This window comes from Rattus norvegicus, chromosome 8 (genome assembly GCF_036323735.1).
Source record: "Rattus norvegicus strain BN/NHsdMcwi chromosome 8, GRCr8, whole genome shotgun sequence".
Classification (NCBI taxonomy): domain Eukaryota; kingdom Metazoa; phylum Chordata; class Mammalia; order Rodentia; family Muridae; genus Rattus; species Rattus norvegicus.
The window spans coordinates 88,043,608-88,063,688 of NC_086026.1; the positions used below are offsets into that span (position 1 = coordinate 88,043,608).

Here is a 20,081-nt window from a genome sequence, read left to right on the forward strand (position 1 = left end):
CACTAAAGATAAGCATTTAAATCCCCAACAGCCTTGTGCTAAGTAAGGACCTTAACAGGAGTTACACACACAGAATGATAAAAGGTAGAACAAGATATAACACGGGTTTCCCAGAGAAAGTCCGATTCTTCCTTCAAGAGAGCAGTTTGTTGGTTGAGATTAAGAATGACCAACTGAATCTGAATATTAACACTATTCCTGCACAGTCATTGCCATGGTGACTTCTCCAGACAACATATCCACAGTCCCAATGACAGCTGCCCACTGAGATATGGGCACACTGGCCACTGCAGCAGCAGTGGGGCTGAAATGGTGATGCCTGCAATGACTGTCACAGTAATGCCAAAGTCGGTTTTATGCCTGTAGAGTACCCCTGGGAATCAGCATTCATCCAGAGGTATAGGGATCATAGCAGGAGCTCGAACAATCCATGCAGAATCTTCCTGTTTCCAGCAACTGGTCAGTACACAGGACCTGGAAGAACAATTGAGAATCTCCTCCCTTGACACTGTCCTAGCCCCATTCCAAACCAAAATATTAAAAGGTTGCCAACACGCATGGCACAGATTTCAGAAAATTTTTACTCTTCTTAATTGGGCAAAAATGTAGAGAGATTTAAAAAATATCAGATATACTTCAAGAGGCAGTACTTAAAGGTCCAGGCCAGCACCTGTGTGCTGGTCTAAGAGGCAGATAACTATCATTTCTAACAAGACTAATGGGGTACAAAATATCTCTCAATCCTATAACACTAGCATCGGTAACAGTAATACTTAAATCAGCTATGGAAACATTACTAAAAGTAAACATGAATGAAAAAAGGAGCTATTTAACGAGGCTTTATAAAAATCATAACAAAACATAGTCTATCTTTTAAGACGAAAAGTAAGGTTAAGAATTGTTTGTTTTACCTTCATGCGAGCTGCCGTTTTACCTGTTGTGCAGTTTGTTGGAATAACGGCAGGCCATGCCGTGTTATCTATTCACACTGGCATCAGGATCGGGGGATTCTTCATGAACCTTCAGTAGATCTCAGGGTGGACTGTTGTCCACAGGATGCACACAACGCTCGGGAAACCACACAGGGGCCTCAGCATCCTTGGGAAAGATGCAAGCTGATCCTCTCAACCTGACTAAGATGGGGTCAGGTCCCTTCCAGGCTCCCGAGGCCAGATCTTTCTATTCAACCAAACCATTATGTGCTCTATCCTTCCTCCAGTGCCTGTCAGCCGCTGAGAGACCAGCCTTATCCACAACTAAAAGATTTAAGATATAAAGAATAGTTGATGATTTAGTAGGAGGGGCTGCATACTCTCCCTCTTGTATTCTTTCAAGTTGGTTTTTTATGGTCAAATAGGCTCATTCTACAATTGCTTGACCTTGAGAATTGTAAGGGATACCTGTTTTATGAAGAATATCAAAATAAGCCCAAAATTGTTGAAATGTTTTGCTGCTATAGGCTGGTCCATTATCCGTTTTTATTTGCCTAGGTACATTCATAAAGGCAAAGGCTTGTAAACAATGGCTTTTCACATCTTTGATCTTTTCTCCACTATGAGCAGAAGCAAAGATCACTCCTGAAATGAGTCACATGGACATATTTCAATCTCCCAAAAGAAGGTACATGTGTGACATCCATTTGCCAAATACCACTGGGCATCAATCCTCTAGGATTGACACCCAGACTGGGTGAGGATATTAACGGAGCACACGAGGGACACTGAGTAACTCTCTGAACAGCTTGCTCCTCGGTGCATCCTGTACCATGTCTTAAAGATTGTGAATTTATATGAAATTTTCTGTGTAACTGAAGGGCCAATTCATAAGAATCACGAGCTATAGCTACAAATTGTGGCCTAGTATAAAAATCAGCAGCAGCATTACCTTCTGCCAAGGGGCCAGCCGATCCAGAATGACCTCTGATATGCCCTAAGTAGGCTCTCTGTGTTGCCACAATAACGCCTGCACTTGCAAAAGACAAGAGCAAGTGGGGAATACAGGAACAACATACACAGCAGGTTCCAAAGGTAAAATAATATTAGATATATAAACACTATCTGCATGAATATTGCAGGGCTCTTCAGGAGACAAGGATAGCGCCAAAAGGGCCTTTAATTCAGCCACCTGTGCTGAGGTGGAATCAAGCATCATTTTCTCCACTTTGCCCTCTGAAAGGACCACAGCATATCCCTTAGAAGAACCATCAGTAAAAAGTAATCTAGCCTTACTCACAGGCTGATTTTTTTTTTTTACTATAGATGGAAAGATCACAGGATGTAACTTAAAAAGCTGACAATTTTTACTTTCAGGATGATTGTTATCAAATTGACTAGTAGTGGAACATGAAAAAAATGAACCAATCATCAAAAGTTCTAATCACATTATTTACCTATTCTTGATCATAAGGTAAAATAATAAATGTAGGCTCTACCCCAAAGACCTGAATACTCATCTTTTGAGCATTAAAAAGCACCTCACCACTGCCTGATAATAGGCCATCACCACCTTGGCTGGAGAGACCTAAGAATGGACCCATAATAGGGGACCATCCTGCCAAAAAAGTCCAGTTGGGGAATGTGAGGATGCAAAAATAAGCAAGGGAAAGGGCTTGTTATAATCAACATAATTAAGATGAGCTTTCTCCAAAGCTTCTTGTACTAGGTCTAAACACTTATGGCCTTCAGGTATTAGAGTTCTTAAAGAAATTGGAGAAGGTTCTCCCTTCAAATATCAAATAATGGTTTTAACTGTCCTGTACCAAGATGTAATGAGGGATGAAGTCAATTTTGATCTCCTAGTAATTTTTGGAGATTATTTAAGGTTTTCAAATTATCTAATATTTGTAATTTTAATGGTTTATTCCCTTTTTTAATAAGTGATGTACCAAATATTGGTAAGGAAAATTCTGTTGTATTTTCTCAGGAGCGAGGACCAATTCCGCTGATTGCAAATCCTCCTGAAGGTCTCCAAAGGCCTCTAGAACCTCAAGTTTATTGGGCCCTGACACTAAGAAATTATCCATGTAATGAACAATATACAACTGAGGACATCTATCTCTAAGAGGCTTTAGGGCAGCAGCAACATAAATTTGACAAAGGGTGGGGCTACTAGCCGTACCCTGAGGTAAAACTACCCAAGGAAAGCGATGGACCGGTTCCTTGAAATTAATTGAAGGCACACTGAAAGCAAATCTTTTACAATCTTTAGGGTGCAAAGAGATAGTAAAAAAGGAATCCTTTAAATCAATAATTAACATGAATCAAGATTTAGGAATTGCTACAGGGAAGGGAAGGCCAGGCTGTGTGGCCCCCATAGGTCTCATAGTCTTATTAATTTCTCTAAGATCTTGCAAGAGATGCCATTTCCCTGAGTGTTTTTCTTGATCACAAAGATAGGAGTATTCCAGGGAGATGTAGATGTATATGTCCTGCTTCAAGTTGTTCCTGCACTAAAAGATGAGCTGCTTCAAATTTTTATTTGGATAAGGACCACTGCCTAACCCACACTGGTTTATTAGAATTCCATGTAATGGGTAAAGGTCGAATACATGGAGGCTGTTTAGCAGTGGCCCTTAAGATAAATTTCCCAGGCCACTCTTGTCCCAGGGATGGTGTGTAATCTGTTCTTCCTCATTAATACTGTATGGTTTTCCCTGTTAAAAAAAAAAATTCCCAGTCCCCTAACCCGGGCTCCACCCCATTCTTTTCATCATTCTTAAGCAGGTTGCTAAGTCAAGAAGAACATCCCTTCCCCATAGATTAACAGGAATATTATCGATGATAATGGGTTGAAAATATCCCATATGTCCTCCCTCATCTTTCCATTCAAGTATTTTACTACTACTAAAGGGGGCTGAAGCAGTGCCAATTCCCTGCAGTAGTAACTGTGTAGTACCCAACGGCCATGCCTTAGGCCAGAAAGTCTTAGAAATGACCGTGGAGTCTGCTCCAGTACCTAATATTCCCTTAAAGGCCTTGCCTTCAATCCACAAGGTCAGTATGGGTCGCTCTGCCAAAGAGGATACCCAAAGTGCGCTAATACCAGTGGAGTCAAATCCTTGATTCCCTCTGCTGAATTTCCTTACTAGATTATCAGTGTTGAATTTGGGGAGTAATATAAGCTGAGCTATATGGTCTCCCTGGGGGATAACTATCACACCCCTATCAACAGAGACCATGATTTTAATTTCTCCTGTATAATTGGCATCGATGACCCCGGGCAGTATTCTAATTCCCTTCATGAGGGCACTACTGCATCCTAAAAGAAGGCCCACACTGCCAAAAGGAAGTGGCCCATAGACTCCTGTCCCTAAGGCTTGTGGACCCATTTGAGGTGTTAACACTGCCCTGGTGGAGGATCAGAGGTCCAATCCTGCACTTCCTGGGGTACCTCTGATAAGGTCTTGAACATGAAGGGGTTGTCCTGAGGGAGGAAACGAATTGGATGTGGGGCGGCAGTATTCATGGCTACATACACTCTGGTTTGGGAGCCCCAGAGTGGGCCCTGTTGCCTATTTCCTGAAGGTGGGAGAGGGCGCCCTCAACATCCATCTTGGAGTGGCATTCATTCCTCCAATGAAGACCTTTAAGGCATCACTGGTAGAGTCCTGCTTCATTAATAGCCTCATTCTCAGGACATTCTCTTCTAAAGTGCCCCATCTGCCCAATGGAGAAGCAAGTCTTGCTTCTGTGGTCCCCCTTTTGAATGCCAGCTGCCATCACCTGGCCCATATGATAAGCTCCATCAATTTCCTTGCAAACCTTGATATAATCATTTAGGCTTTTAGATCTATGAGGCCGGATAGCCCTCCTTGCCATACTTATTAGAATCTTCAAAAGCCAGTTGTTTCACTATAGGCATTGCAGGATCTGCATTCCCAAAAAGCTTCCCTGCCAAGTGTAACAACCTGTCTACAAATTCTTGGAAAGGTTCTGATGGCCCCTGAATAACCTTTGACAACTGATCTCCTGCTGCTTTATTGGGAAGGGACTTCCAAGCTCTGATGGCCGCTGTGGCAATTTGAAGATATACAGCGGGATCATAGTTAATCTGTACCTGTATAGGAGCATATTGACCCGTGACAGTTAACATTTCCAAATCTCTATTGCTGTGGCCAACCTGGGCAGTGAGCCTGGCAGTGGCAAAACATTGTTCCCGATATTCACCCCTCCACAGTAGATAATCACTGTCACTGAGGACTACACGGCAAAGCTATTGCCAATCACTAGGTGTCAAGTTAGAATTGGTGTAGGACTCGCATGGCCATAGTGAAGGGAGCTAGAGCCCCATAGGACGATGCTGCCTCTTTAAGTCCTTCAACTCCTTAAATGAGAGTGGAATGTGCTGTCGTCCCATCTGATCTGGATGGCCAGGATTAGGGACCTCCATGACTGGATAAATATTTTTCTTCTTGAGGGTCAGAATATTACTCCGCTAAGGGGAGAATCAGAAGTTACAGTCCTCCATTCTTCATCAGGGAGATCATCATCATAAGCTGGGGGTGCCGAAGGCTCCAGGGAGGGAATACTCCCCTTTTCCCTTTTTACCCCCCTCCGACATTTTTCCAATTTGCCCTTCAATTCCTCGATCTCCCTTTCCAAGGTTATCTCCTCATCTGCATCAGAGTCATAGGAAGTGGAATCAGAGTCACTGCTGTCCCTACCAATTGACTGACTCTTTACTATGTTCATCCTGTGCAGCTGCCAATGTCCTTTCAATTTCCATCATCTGTTCTTCAACCCTCGCAGTCTCACTAGTAAAGCGTTCTTCATAAGGAAAAGGTAGGAACTGGAATGCTTTCTGATCCCCCATCTTGGAGGGCCTTTTGTAAATCCCATTTAACCTGTTTACGATCCGGAATATTCAAACCACCATTAGCTATAAACCAAAGACTGACTTGTTCTGTAGTTTTAACAAAATCTTGGGCTCTTTTTACCTGTTTGAGTAAACGTAAAAGCTGATCTACGACCGATAATGAGGAACTTGTAGTTCCCATGTCTAACACAAAACCTTTGTAGTGCTACCTAATTTCAGTTTTGTCCCATGGTCGCTGCTTGTCCCCAATACGTTCGGCTTCCTCACCAGCCAGCCTTTTGGAACGATCTCCTCAGGTTGTCCTCTCTTTCCTGGTATCAGTGAGACCTCCAAAATGACCTTGCCTGGGCCGCCAGGGTGTGAATATGGGGCCTAGGTCTGTGGGATATAAAGAAAACACGTACACAGATCACCCGTTTTCAGAGAGTGCCACCGAAGCTTTTCTGAGATCTCCTTATATACCAGAGACAAAAGCCGTGGAAAAACAACAAAGCAGGTGAAAGTCCCCAACCAGGAAGTAGGAGAACAGGAACAAACTGTGTCGTGGAAAGTCCCAGCACCAAAACAGGGGCATCAACAATTTCTTAGTAAAAGCAGGCTGGAAGGCTCAGAGAGGGAGAAGGATGCCATGGAAAGTCCCAGGCCCAGATCAGGGCTGACTGGCAGCACAACCTCAGATCCTTAAGAGATGAGACTTTGTCAGACTTGCTGGGAGGACTCCCTATGGGTTCTCCAGCCCCAAACCCAGCCCTCACATGTCTCACCTCCAGAGGGCTGCTTTCAAGAGGCAGAAGGAAAGGGGGTGTAGGTGGGTTGGTCCAGGTACCAATGAGAGGCAACATGCAAAGGACCACACTGCAGTGTTGCCAGTCAGGAAGCAATTGGGGTTGTCCTCTGATTTTGCCTCTGAACTCTGTTACCAACCATCTCCATCTCTGTAGGCTGTCCTTTAGCAGTCGCCATGCTGGAGTCCTTCTATAGTGTCAGCACCCACAGACAAGGTGTCTTACAAAGACCGAGGGACAATGGTGAGGCCATTGCCACCTACTGCATCTCAGTTAGCCCAGGAGGAACTAAAACTTATGGAGAGAAACTGAGGGTCCACTGGATAGAGGTTCCACAGCCCACACCACAAGGAGTCAACCTGATCTCAAAAATTAGCAATCAGTGAGCTGTGGGTACCAAGGGAGTAGGGAGTTCACAGAAAGGAGCAAGGAGAGACTTTCCAGAGAAATACCATGTGAAGGATGGGGAGAGGGGGTCATAGTCAGCAGCCAGAGAGGAGAGAGCAGGTGTCCTTAATGGAGGCTCTGTCTGCAAAAGTCAGGAGTCTGAATGCTCTCATGGATCAGGACCACCAGGGAGTGGTGGAGATTGTACACCTCCACCCAGTGACTAGAATACTCAAGAAGTCCACAGCCCAGCCAGACACTCAGCTGAGGCTGTGGGTCCTAACAACTGAGGAAGGACCTACAAGGCTGGAGTGGGCGGCCTTCTTCTCTGGTGACCACCACTCTGCCTGCCTCCTTCCCAAGTTCCTCCACCTTTCCAGGAGTGGGCTCTGCCTCCCATTCCCTACCTCTGGTGTTCCAGTCTCTTCTCCACTACTGCACCAAGTGTTTGGTGTTAGAGCAGACATCTCATAGTTACAGATCCCCCCTCTCCAGAAATCAGACCACACCCCCTTCAACCTGTATTTCTAGGTAGAGAGATTATAAAGTTTGCTACACTGTGGCCTGGTCATTGCCATCCGCATCCCTGGCAGCATGGACGATGCACAGCCCCCTTGGTAGCTAGATCAAGGGTCAACATTGTGATGGCATGGTGAAGATTGGCAACTTGACTATGTCTGGAATGAACTAAAACCCAAGGCGAGAGGTGCATCTGTGAACTTTTTTTTCCTTCTTAATTAAGTCATTTGAAGTGGGAAGGCCCACTTTAAATTCAGATCTCCTGAGGTAGGGAGAGCCACATTTATTTGGGTCACCATCCCGAGTGGGCAGGAGTGACTGACTCTTCCAGAAAAAAATCACCCATAGGCGTTGGGGATTTAGCTCAGTGGTAGAGCACTTGCCTAGCAAGCACAAGGCCCTGGGTTCGGTCTTCAGCTCTGGAAAAAAAAGGAAAAAAAAAAAAGAGAGAGAGAGAAAACTCACCCATAATCCTAAATCCAGGAGAAACCCAAAAGTCTCTATGAAGATCTGCCTTACCTCTTCATCTTACCTGACAAACAATATTTGTGTTTCAGAAAGGCAAAACTAAAATGTCACAAGAGAAACCAATAAAGCAAACAAGCGAGATCTTCCTCATGTAAGTCAAACACACGGTCCTTTCTCCCAGCTGCACCTTTTATTATAAAACCTTTAAAACTCCATTTAAAAGCTGGCCATTGTAATAGTGAAAAGCACAGTACAGTTAAGAACACTGGCCATTGCAATAGTGAAAAGCACAGTACAGTTAAGACCACTGGTAAAAACCCCACCCCTCCCCACCCATCTTGGCACAAACAGATCTGGAACTTGGCATCCTGGTCAAGCCGGCTTTTCCACAGACAAGGCTGTCCTGATGTTGAAGTTATGGCCAAGGGCGTCTGATCAATGGGTTCCGGACAGCCCTCCTCCTTAAATGTACCGCCTCCGGGACCACCACAAAGGATTTTGCAGACCTCTGGCCAAAGCTCTGGCTAAAGAGAAAGCGACTGGTCAGGCACACGCTTGCAGAGGTGACTTTCCAGGAACGATTCTGGACTTGTGCCCATATCAGAGTCCTCTGAAGGGCTTATTAAAGCACAGGCTGCCATGCCTTGCCTCTCTACTTTCTGCTTCTGTGGTGATGGAGAGGGTACCTGAGTAGTAAAAAATTTTTACCCAGTTTCCTGGGTGACCTTGAAGTTTCTGGTCCCAGACTCACAGCTAACACGGACAATCAAGAGAACCTAAGTGATGGGCTAGCAAATGATTTGAGGGAATCCATTCCTCTAGAGAAGCCCTACCTAGGGACTCAATTGCACACCTGGAAACAGACTAGCTCTTACCCATCTGAGTGAAATGCACCTTCCCCAGCTGCACCTGGCTCATCTTCCTGTGAAACCAGAACCCACACCTAGGAATTGTTAGAGTGGGTGGTAGTGTTCAGAATTCTCTGCCCTGGGCCTCAGGCAATGCAGCTAACTAAGGGGAATACAAGTAGTAGGAAAACCCACCTTTTCAGACACCCCCCAACCCCTGGAAATAAAATACCTTGTACCAGGGTATATGTCGGCACAGTTTACCTCGATTTCGTTTGATCCGGAGACTGCAAGCTAGCGCCACAACCACAAACATTGTTAAAGTCCTAAAATCTTCCAATCCATAAATGTGCAGGATAATGCCATCTAGGACAATTTCGATTCTGATATAAACGTGGTAGGCTTCTGAAAGTCCATTCAGTAGTTCCATGCTCCAACCTGGAGAGGGGAAAGGATGCTTAGCCAGTGGTAACAGCAGCAATCCCCAGGAAAAAGGAGTTAAGATAAGAGCAGCAATCGTCGACCTTGAAGGAAAAGGGGGACTTGTGTAGGGTCCACCTAGACTAAGCTGATGTCTTGTCTACCTTTCTAATAGAAGCTGTGTTATGGACCCTCTGGGAATTTGATAGCAATTACCAGACCATGTTCAACCAGCTTACCAAACAATGCTTGGAAGACCCACTGCTCCAGGTGCACAGTCAGAGAAGCCAGAAGGTCATGGTAAGGCCCAAAACATATGTTAAATTGAGACATCATTCTTGCCCTGCAAAAAGCATCAGAAGATCCTGTTCAGCCTACCTTCTTCTAAATGCTGCCTTCTGTCTGCCTTCCTGTCTCTCCATTGCTAAGCACTCCCCCTACGGTCCCCCTACAGCCGCCCCTAAGGTCCCAGGCTCCCTGGCCCATTAGCCAGTGCTCCATTTCTTCTCTTTCAGTCATTTGTGTTCATTCCTGTCCACTAAGATCCATACAATTACTCACGGCTCCAGTGCTTGGACATTGGCAGGGGGCATCTACCAACGAACTAGCCATGTAGGGCTCTCTCTGACCAAGGGCACCACATGTCAAGGAGAAAGAATCTAAAGTCAGGGAAGGCTACTGTCAATGAGGCCCACACATCCTCTGAGGTCTCTCTTGTCCCCAAAGAAACCATAGCTTCATAGCCGCCCATCTCTGCTTCCTGTGTGCCCTCTCTTGCAGCCTCAACACTGCACTTAACCCCCAGGGTCTTACATTGTAGGCTGCCGGTTCACTCCAGGTATTTCGCTACTCGTTGTCTGAAATCAAGCCTTCCTAGGAGGAACCCAGTGCCCCCCAACCTGAGAAAAAGGAGCCTGAACTCTGGCCCAAAGTCTGAGTAGAAATCAATGCAGGATTCTCTCTCCTTGGGATTCTTAATTCCTTAAGACAGCAGCCACCTGGAGGCAGCCAGTCCTCTTGCTCACAGGTGGCTATCCTCCTGGCCTCCTTCTCTTAGCCCAGCCCACTCAGCCGGCCCTCCTTCTGTGCCCATACTGTTCCTATCTTGTGTCTTCCCATTCACTGCTACCCTTGTCTCTCTTGTGTCACAGACCACACATGCTTATGGTTGGTAGTCATTCAGAGCATTATAGGGGCTACCAGGGGCGGGGAGCCAGGCTCGAGCCTGATGCTTTCAAATCCCCCCACCCTGTAGGCTGTTCCAGGCTCCCCAGCTCACTAGTATGCCTAAGGGAGTGGGTACATTGGCACACCTGTGACTGCCTGTATTGCACTCAAGAACCTGAGATACTAATGAGGAGGGATACTGCAGCCCCTGACATAGGACTGTGGATTCTGACGACACCATCTGTAAAAGACTGATTCGAGTTCTGACAGAATTCGTCAGAGCTGGAAGCAATCACGGAGGTGGTCTGCAGAATCCTGTCTTGGGCACAGTCCTGGTTTAAACAATTTCCTATGTGATCGTGGGCAATTACCTTATGAAGCATAAATTTTTGAGATAGATAATGAAAATAAGGATTAGAGTGGGGGCTCTCTGCTCCTCCCTGTTCCAGGGACAGCCGCATCTTCTCGTGTAGTGCCAGCCTCGTCTCATGGATAAGATGGTGAAAGTCGTTGTGAAAGGATTTGTCCATATTGGGCGCCTGGTTACCAGGGCTCTGCATCTGGCAAAGTGGACATTGTTGCCATCAACGAACCCTTCATTGACCTCATCTACATGGTCTACATGTTCCAGTATGACTCTACCCATGGCAAGTTCAACGGCACAATCAAGGCTAAGAAAGGGAAGCTTGTCATCATCAGGAAGCCCGTCACCATCTTCCAGGAGCGACACCCCACTAACATCAAATGGCGTGACTGACGCTGGTGCTGAGTATGTCGTGGAGTCTACTGGCATCTTCACCACCATGGAGAAGGCTGGGGCTCACTTGAAGGGTGGGGCCTAAAGGGTCATCATCTCTGCCCCTTCGGCCTATGCCCCCATGTTTGTGATGGGTGTGAACCACGAGAAATATGACAACTCCATCAAGGTTGTCAGCAATGCATCCTGCACCACCAACTGCTTAGCCCCCCTGGTCAAGGTCATCCATGACAACTTTGGCATCATGGAAGGGCTCATGACCACAGTCCATGCCATCACTGCCACTCAGAAGAGTGCAGATTGCCCCTCTGGAAAGCTGTGGCGTGATGGATGTGAGGCAACTAAGAACATTATCCCTGCATCCACTGGTGATGCCAAGGCTGTGTGTGGGCAAGGTCATCCCAGAGCTGAACGGGAAGCTCACTGGCGTGGCCTTCCGTGTTCCTACCCCCAATGTATCTGTTGTGGATCTGACATGCTGTCTGGAGAAACCTGCCAAGTACAATGACATCAAGAAGGTGGTGAAGCAGGCATCTGAGGGCCCACTAAAGGGCATCCTGGGCTACACTGAGGACCAGGTTGTCTCCTGCGACTCCAACAGCAACTCCCACTCTTCCATGCTGGGGCTGGCATTCCTCTCAGTGACAACTTTGTAAAGCTCATTTCCTGGTTTAACAAGGAATATGGCTTCAGCAACAGGGTGGTGGACCTCATGGTCTACATGGCCTCCAAGGAGCAAGAAACCCTGGGCTACCCACCCCAGTCCAGCAAGGATACTGAGAGCAAGAGAGAGGCCCTCAGTTGCTGAGGAGTCCCCATCCCAACTCAGCCCCCAACACTGAGCATCTCCCTCACGATTTCATCCCAGACACCCATAATAACAGGAGGGGCCTAGGGAGCCCTCCCTTCCTCGTGAATACCATCAATAAAATCCACTGCACCTCAGAAAAATGAATTAGAGTGGGAAAGGAGGCTCAAGGGTTGGAGGGTTGCTGTACATGAGCTACTCGATTCATTTTCTTGTAGGGGTCACAGCAGACGATGCTTCCTCTTTGCCCCAGGCATATTCTTGCCAGTAAGGAAGAAGACAGGTGGCTTCAGTCACTCTCGTCTTAATTCTTTGCTTTCGTCATAATCGTTAATTAGTTAAGAGGGTGTGCATGTGTGGTGTGCGGGCGCGTGCCGCGCATGGCAACCTAGTTAGCAGCATTCTTTCATGGCCTCTGCTTCAGTTCCGGCCTCAAGTTTCCTGCCTTGGCTTTCCTTAGAGTTGAACTGTGAGCGGGACATTGTAATTCATATAAGCCCCTCCCTCTTCCAGAACTTGCCAGGGTTTTACATCACAGCAATAGAAAACCAAAGAAAGACAGAAGTCTCTATGGGTCCCACACTGGCCCTAGCATCCCTAATGAATCTGCAGTGCATGGCCCATCCTTGTGGCTTGGCAAAAGCAACTCACAAACTTGCAGACGCCCCATAAACTGGATCAGGCTTTGTCTAGTGAGACTTGCAAGCAGGAGACTGCAGCAGGTTGCTACTGCAACAGGTGGCCTGCATGGGCACGGTGATGAACGAAGTCAGGCTTAGGAGGCAGTGCCACCATTCCTGTCCTCCTTTCAATCCATCTCAATTCAGAACCTGCCTACGGATACTGCAACCCCTACAAAAGAGGTTGCCTGGGACCCACACATTCATTACTGGGGTGGCCAGCACACCTCAGAGACTGTGGGTAAATATCAGTGCAGAGCACAGAGAGCCACTGGGAGGCCTTGGAGACTGAGTAGGGAGCTGCAGCCACATGGCCAGGGCCCAGGTTCAGTTACTGTCCCATCCAGGATTATTGCAGTGTCCCTAAACCAGCCCATGGTCCTGGATAAATGCCATTAACCCACAACCACCATACCTTGAGATTGCACAGCACAGCCAGTTGAGGGAGCAACAGTGATCTTTCCATGGTGCCAAGAATTCCCTGCAGGAAAAAAAGTTTTACTGTTGGCCTACTCAGCCTCAACGAAGGCAACGGATGGGATTGGAACCTGAGTATGACAATGGCTAGTGGCCTGTAACAAGTGACAACCTATAGGACAACCATTTCATCACTCTTTTTTTTATGCCTGGTAGGCCACATGACCAACCTCCCAGGATTAATGACAAGCCTGTCACCAGAGGTGAAGGCCAATGTCCCAGGGTTGTAATGTCAGAGGACAGAGCTGGGGGTCAGGACCCAGGAAGGCGTTCAGAGGCTCTGAGATGCACCTACTTGAACCTGAGAATATGGCAGATTCTGTTCCTCATGTGCTGGTAGGAAACTTTGGAAGTCACATTGCCTGGTGCCAGGTGGGCACACTCTGTCTTCACTTGTTGTAGAGATCCAGCAACACACATTTGGTCCCAGAATTGGACTGTAAGTTTCCCATAGCTCAGAGGGATCCTTGAGGTACCCCTTCTCTTCCACTTTGGCTATTTAAACCATGTGCCTAGCAACACAGTTCTCTGCCAGGAAGAAGTACAAATACTCCCACAGTGTTCCTAACTAAGTACTTTGTGACTTGACCCTGGCCCTCATGCTGTCCCCAGACCCAAATCCCTTGGGGGTCCAACAACCCAGAGAAAGCTCGAATCAGGCCGAGGTTTCATGGTGAGCTCATAGAACTTCCTAGAAGGATCTCCTATCTAACTCCTCACTGCCTGTCTACCAAGGCTTTAAAACGTGTCATTTCACCCTGAATAAAAAATTGTGCCAGGCAAGTATTCTATCACTGAGCTATGTCCCCTGTCCTACACCTGTACTTTAAAAGACATACCATTGTAAAACAATGTAGTGCTTTGAATATGCTTGGCCATAGGGAGTGACATTATTGGGACGTGTGGCCTTGTGAGGGGAAGTGTGTCAGTGTGGGTTGGGCATTGAGGTCCTATGTTTAGGCTCTGCCCAGTCCTCTCCTGGTTGCCTTTGGATCAAGATACTGAACTCTCAGCTCTTCCAGCACCATGCCTGCCTGGACACTGCCATGCTTCCTACCGTGATGAACATGGACTGAACCTCTGAACCTGTAAGCCATCCCCAATTAAACGTCCTTGGTAAGAGTTGCTTTGGTCATGGTGTCTCTTCACAGCAATGGAAACCCGGAGACAATTTCCTTAATTTCCTTAGTATTGAAACATCTCTTCTGAATTAGTCAGGATGTCCTGATGATTGATAGTGTGTGTGTGTGTGTGTGTGTGTGTGTGTGTGTGTGTGTGTGTCTGTGTGAGCATGTACATGTACATGTGTGTTTAAAGGAGATTTAATAGACTGGCTCACTGTATGTGGTCTGGGTATTCCAACAATGATTGTCTCAGAGGCCAAGAATCCAGTAGAAGTTCAGTCCACGAGTCTGGATATGTTAACAATCCCAGTCATCAATGCCCAAGCTGGGGTGAGAGTCAAGTGTCATGCATTTTACACAAAAATTAAGATATATAGTGCTCGCTTCGGCAGTACATATACTAAAATCGGAACGACACAGAGAAGATTAGCATGGCCCCTGCGCAAGGACACGCAAATTCATGAAGCTTCCATATTTTTTGTTGACAGGAGGGCAGTAATGGGGAGAGGACGGGGAAGGGAACACCTATATAGAGGGGGAAGGGGAAAGGGTTAGGGGAATGTTGGCCTGGTAACGGGGAAAGGTAATAACAATTGAAGTGTAAATAAGAAATACCCAACTTAATAAAGATAGAGAAAAAAAGATATATAATTACCAGCTATGTATTAACTGTTCTCCCTCCAAGCCCTTGCTGATTTTCATGGGAAGTCTTTGATGCTGTCATGAATGAAAGTGCATTTTTTTCCTGTTTTCCCCTTACATGTATTAATTATATTTTTAATTAGTACTAAATATGACATTGTGGTCTTTTTATAGCTATATATCCTATATATATATTTCTTCATTTATCTTGCTCATACTGGTTTATGAAGATCCCAGGAGGGGCTGACACACAGCTTCACCTCCAATCCATAGGAAATAAGACTTTGTCAGACTTGCTGGCGGGACTCCCTGTGGGTTCTCCAGCCCCAAACTCAGCACTAACACATCTGTGTGGCCCTCCTGAGGGCTGCCTTCAAAAGACAAAAGGGAAGGGTGTAGGTGGGTTAGACCAGGTACCAATGACAGGCAACATGCAAAGGACCACACTTCAGTGTTGCCAGTCAGTCAAGTAACTGGGGTTGTCCTCCGATTTTGCCTCTGAACTCTGTTACCATCTCCATCTCTGTAGGCTGTCCTTTAGCAGTCACCATGCTGGAGTCCTGCTATAGTGTCAGCACCTGCAGACAAGGTATCTTACAAAGACCGAGGGACAATGGTGAGGCCATTGCAATCTACTGCATCTCAGTTAGCCCAGGAGGAACTACATCACACAACGTATGGAGAGAAACTGAGGGTCCCCTGGATAGAGGTTCCACAGCCCACCCCACAAGGAGTCAAATCAGTGAGCTGTGGGTACCAAGGGAGTAGGGAGTTCACAGAAAGGAGCAAGGAGAGACTTTCCAGAGAAATACCATGTGAAGGATGGGGAGAGGGGGTCATAGTCAGCAGCCAGAGAGGAGAGAGCAGGTGTCCTTAATGGAGGCTCTGTCTGCAAAAGTCAGGAGTCTGAATGCTCTCATGGATCAGGACCACCAGGAAGTGGCAGAAGTTGTACACCTCCACCCAGTGACTAGAATACTCAAGAAGTCCACAGCCCAGCCAGACACTCAGCTGAGGCTGTGGGTCCTAACAACTGAGGAAGGACCTACAAGGCTGGAGTGGGCGGCCTTCTTCTCTGGTGACCACCACTCTGCCTGCCTCCTTCCCAAGCTCCTCCACCTTTCCAGGACTGGGCTCTACCTCCCATTCCCTACTTCTGGTGTTCCAGCCTGTTCTCCACTACTGCACCAAGTGTTTGGGGTTAGAGCAGACATCTCATAGTTGCAGAATCAAAATCAATCTCTCTCTCTCTCTCTCTCTCTCTCTCTCTCTCTCTCTCTCTCTCTCTCTTCTCCCCTCCCTACCCTCTTCTCCCTCCTCTCCCCCTCCTCCTCCCCTCTCTTCCCTCCTCTCTCAGAAATCACCAACACCCCCTTCAACCTGTATTTCTAGGTAGAGAGATGATAAAGTTTGCTACACTGTGACCTGGTCATTGCCATCCGCATCCCTGGCAGCATGGACCATGCCCAGCCCCCTTGGTACCTAGATCAAGGGTCAACGTTGTGATGGCATGGTGAAGATTGGCAACTTGACTATGTCTGGAATGAACTAAAACCCAAGGCGAGAGGTGCATCTGTGAACTTTATTTTTTCCTTCTTAATTAAATCATATGAAGTGGGAAGGCCCACTTTAAATTCAGATCTCCTGAGGTGGGGAGAGCCATCTTTAATGGGGGTCACCAATTCTGTTGGCAGCCTATATAAAGGCCGGGAAAGAAAAGCTTGCTCTCAGGGGCTGGGGATTTAGCTCAGTGGTAGAGCGCTTACCTAGGAAGCACAAGGCCCTGGGTTCGGTCCCCAGCTCCGAAAAAAAAGAACCAAAAAAAAAAAAAGAAAAGAAAAGCTTGCTCTCTTTGCCTGCTTGTTCTCTTCTTACTAGCAAGTCCATTCCTTCAAGCATACACTGAAGATCATCTGAGACATCCATCCTCCAACACTGAACAACCACTGGTTTCTTGGACACTCTGTTAGTAAACAGCCATCGCTGGACTAGCTGGACCACAGCCTGTAAGCCATTCTCTCTCTCTCTCTCTCTCTCTCTCTCTCTCTCTCTCTCTCTCTCTCTCTCTCTCTCCTCTCTCTCCTCTCTCTCTCCATCTATCCACATACCTACCTACCTATCTATCCATCTATCTATCTATCTAGAGAGATATAGAAATAGACAAATAATTAGATAGATTCACTTTTATAAGATATGTTCCTCTACAGAACCCTGACTTATACAACTCTGAACTAGAACCTTAAGGACTTTTATCAGAGCCTTGAGACCTAGGCTGTATAGAAGATCACATGGTTTGGAGCCTGGCCCATGCCTTCGAAACCTAGAGAGTCAGAAACTACCTTTGTGCTATGGAACTTGGGTGTCTGCATTCTTTCAGGGCCTCCTCATGCTGCATATGGCCATGATCCCACGTCCCTAATGGATGCCTGTCAGAACATAGTCTAAGAATGGAGTCTGAGAGAATTCTCAGTGCCTGTGAGAAGATAGTCTTGTGATCCCAGTTTCTCCAAAGGCACTAAATCGTTCTTGGAATGTGTTTTCATGGCCCTCCCAGGTGTAGTGGGTAGGAGTGAGTTTACTTCAGTTGTTGTTAGTCACAGGCCAGCTTTCCAGAATGCTACAGCCAGTCTGGGGAGGAGCCAAATCTGCATGGCCCTTGACCAGGGATGACCAGGGACATCTCCATGGTCTCACACGCACATCAAACAGACCCTTGCTGCTGCATGGCCAAGGACACCCATTTGTGGCCCTCAGTGACAGCTCAGGCCAGGACCTCACCATGACCCCAGGTGGAAGGACTGGCAACTCACAACAGAATAGACTCCATCCTGGAGTCTCGATGTCCATCTCTCTTCATAAGGGTCACACTGCTTCACTTCTCTTTCTCTTCTACCTGTTCACCATATCCCTACACACTGTGGCAGCCCCCACTGCAGACCGGCCATGTAGCTGGTGGCCCCCACAGCAGGGCGGGTCTGTGGGTGGCATGGCAGTCCACAGGTCTTTATCTTCCTCCTCCTGTGCTGCATATAGTAGTTGTAGGCAGTGCTCTGTGTGCCTATGGCCTGCCTGTGCCATGAGATGGAGAGTGGTCTATGGGCGTCTTTCCCCGCATGCGTGGCAGAATTCGAGTCTCTGTCTTCCTCTTCCCATATTGCGTTGCCTGGATTTGATTAGATTAGGTTTTTATGTGTCCTAGACATAATATAGCTTTGGTCACCAAGCCAGACATCAAACTAGCATGAACAAAGGACTGCCATCTGCTCTATCCCTTACTGATATGAGAGCAATCTCAACAAGGTGTCTTTCTGCCTATTGCCAAGGGAAGGTTGATCTATTCAAATGATCTGTGTATTTTGATTGGGTAGGGTTTTGGAGGGGTGTTTCGTTTTTTTCATTTTGGGTTTTTTTGTTTGTTTGTTTGGTTTTTGCTTTTGCTGCTGTTGTTTGTATCTTTGTCCTATTTTAAAATTTCACTTCTTAGAGTTTTGTTTGTTTTTTTCCCTGTGGTCTTTTTAATATGCTTACCTTCCTCTTGTATCTCAAATTGTTCTGGGATTCTCTGAAAACCTGGTTTGGTGGACATGAACTCTTTTTTTAAATTTTATTTTATTATTACTTGAGCATCTCATACATGAGAACTATATGTCATTTTCACTTACTCTCTCCCTACCTCCAACTCCTTCCATGCCTCACAACTCTCCCTCAAATTCATGACCTCGGGGTTGGGGATTTAGCTCAGTGGTAGAGCACTTGGCTAGCAAGCGCAAGGCCCTGGGTTCGGTCCCCAGCTCCGAAAAAAAAAAATTCATGACCTCTTCCCGTTTAATTGGACATGAATCCTTTTAGCTTGTTCATATTATTGAAATTCTTTCCTTTCTTCTTCTTCTTTTTTTTTTTTTTTTTTTCCGGAGCTGGGGACCGAACCCAGGGCCTTGCGCTTCCTAGGTAAGCGCTCTACCACTGAGCTAAATCCCCAGCCCCTCTTTCCTTTCTTCTTAAACTATTACAGATAGTTTAGCTGGGTAAAGCATCATTCCAGGTTGGCGTCTTCTGTCTCTCAGGATTTTGAGTACATTGTTTCAAGCTCATCCAGTTTTAAGGTTCCCACTGAGAAGTCAGTGTTACTCTGCTGGGTTTGCCCTTAAACGTGTTTCCTGATTTTTCTCTTGCAGCTTTCAATATCCTTTGTTCTTATCTATTTAGTGTTCAGCTGTACTATGAAATAGGGCATTTCCTTTCTGTTTCTGTCCATTTGGTGTTCTGAATACCTCTAGTATCTTCATTGGCCTGTTTTTTTTCCTTTGTCGGGAAAATTTTCTTCTATGATATTGTTAAAGATCTGGTCTATGCCACTGACCTTGGATTCTTCTTTTTCTATGCCTATAATTTACAGATTTGGTCTTTTTATGGTATCCCAACGTCCCTGGGTAGTGTGTGTGTGTGTATATCAATTTCTTTTACTGTATTGTCAAATTCTTCATCTTCAGGTCCTGATGTTCTATTTTCTTCTTGGTCCATTCTACTGGTAACACTTTCTCCTGAGTTTTATAACTAGGTCTTTGGATTTTTCAATTCCATTTCCATTTCAGTTTAGTTATCTTCTGTATTTCTACTTCCTTATAGAATTTTCAAGTCCTGAATTACCTTCACATTTTTACTCAGTCGCTTGTATCAGTGTCATTTGTATCATTCATATTTTGTTGGAGTTTACTTAAGAGTCTATTTCTGTCTCTTTAAGTTCATTTTGATGTTGACCTACGTCCTCTCAGAACTTCTTAAATTCTTTGATCGTATTTCTAATTTCTCTTTGAAATTCTGTGTCCTAAGCTTCATCTAAATAATTCCCACTGGAGAACATGTTCATAGAACTGGCGGTCTTCAGAGAGGTTGTATGTTGTATCACTGTTGCATCATTTTTTGTGGCTATTTGATGGGACCTGGGCATATGAATTTACTTTGTTGGTTGTGTTTTTGGCATGATATTTGAGCCTGACTAAATGGGTTGGAAGTATGGTTCTGCTTTTGTTGTTGCCCAGGCTTGCTTAACTTCAGGTGAGGTAGAAGTAGTAAACAGGTCATTTCTTTAAGTAGTCAGTATTGGTTACTGGAGAGCCAGCTTGATCTCAATTCAGTGGTAACCAGTGTGACATGGGAATCTTTGTTGTAATGTGAGATTGTATGA

General features: G+C 46.0%; 1 non-coding gene across 1 annotated transcript; it reads left to right on the forward strand.

Moving 5' to 3' along the window:
* Positions 1 to 14,630: 14,630 nt before the first annotated feature.
* On the forward strand, positions 14,631 to 14,734 carry LOC120094562 (U6 spliceosomal RNA). Its single transcript, XR_005488839.1, has one exon. It is a non-coding gene; the product is annotated as a U6 spliceosomal RNA (small nuclear RNA).
* The last annotated feature ends 5,347 nt before the right edge of the window (positions 14,735 to 20,081 follow it).